The 1,203-nt window shown below is 33.6% G+C and overlaps 1 pseudogene; it reads right to left on the bottom strand.

Moving 5' to 3' along the window:
* Positions 1-201: 201 nt before the first annotated feature.
* LOC129149598 (small nucleolar RNA SNORA42/SNORA80 family) lies at positions 202-305 on the bottom strand (annotated as a pseudogene).
* Between the last annotated feature and the right edge of the window lie 898 nt (positions 306-1,203).

The following is a 1,203-nucleotide window of genomic DNA, read 5'->3' as shown; positions in this document are numbered from 1 at the left end:
TCGACTTTGTTTTAAAGTCTATTTTGTCTGATACAAGTATTGCTACCCTAGCTTTTTTGTTTACTTTCATTTGCATGAAACAGCTACTTTCCCTATCCCTTACTTTCAGTCGTGTATCTTTTGATCTGAAATAGATCTCTTGTAGGCAGCATACATATGGGTTTTATTTTCTTTCTTTCTTTCTTTTTTTTTTTTTTTTTATACTGTACAGCCCCCTTCAGTGCTCACAGCCCAAGGGTAAGGAGGCTGGGCAATGGTTTGAGGCTGCAACTTCCTCTGGCATGGTTTTATTTTCTTATCCATTCAACTACCCTATGTCTTTTAATTGGAGCACTTAAGCCATTTACATTTAAAGTGATTATTGAAAGGTAAATATTTATTGCCATTTTATTCTTTATAACCACATTCCTCTGTTTTTGTTTTTTTCTTCTTCTTAAAGAAGAGTCTTCAACATTTCTTGTAATGATAGTTTGGTGGTGACAAACTCCTTTACCAATAGCTTTTTATTTTTGTTTTTTTGGTCTGGGAAGCTCTTTATTTCTCTTATTATTCTAAATGGTAGCTTGATAGGTAGAGTAATCTTGGTTTTAATCCCTTTGACTCTTTTATGCCAGTCCCTTCTGAGATGCAAAGTTTCTGTTGAGAAACAAGCTGATAGTCCTATGGGAGCACCCTTGTGAGTAACAGTCATTCTCTTGCTGCTTTAAGATCCTCTCTTTGTCTTTAACTGTTGGCATTTTAATTATGATGTGTCTTGGTGTGTGCCTCTTTTAGTTCATCTTGTTTGGGACTCTCTAAACTTGTGTTTCTATTTCCTTCACCAGGTTAGGAAAGTTTTTTTGTCAATATTTTTTCAAATAGGTTTTCAATTCCTTTTTCTCCCTTTTCTCCTAGTACTCCTATGATATGAATGCTGGAACACTTGATTGTTGTCCCAAAACCCCGTTAAAATGTACTCACTTTTGTGAATTATTTTTTCTGGTTTGCTGTTCTGCTACCTTGTCTTCCAAATCACTGATTTCATCCTCTGCTTAATCTAATCTCATGTTGATTCCATCTAATGTATTATTCATTTCAGTTATTGTATTCTTCATTTCTGACTGTGGTTCTTTTTTATGTTTTCTTTATCCATTTTTATGTTTTTTATATTTTTCTTAAATTTCTCACTGAGGTAATCTACTCTTTCTGTAAGTTTATTGAGTA

This window comes from Eptesicus fuscus, chromosome 6 (assembly GCF_027574615.1).
Source record: "Eptesicus fuscus isolate TK198812 chromosome 6, DD_ASM_mEF_20220401, whole genome shotgun sequence".
Taxonomy (NCBI): Eukaryota; Metazoa; Chordata; class Mammalia; order Chiroptera; family Vespertilionidae; genus Eptesicus; species Eptesicus fuscus.
The sequence above is the reverse complement of the archived record's forward strand: the minus strand, read 5'-3'. Positions and strand labels throughout refer to the sequence as shown.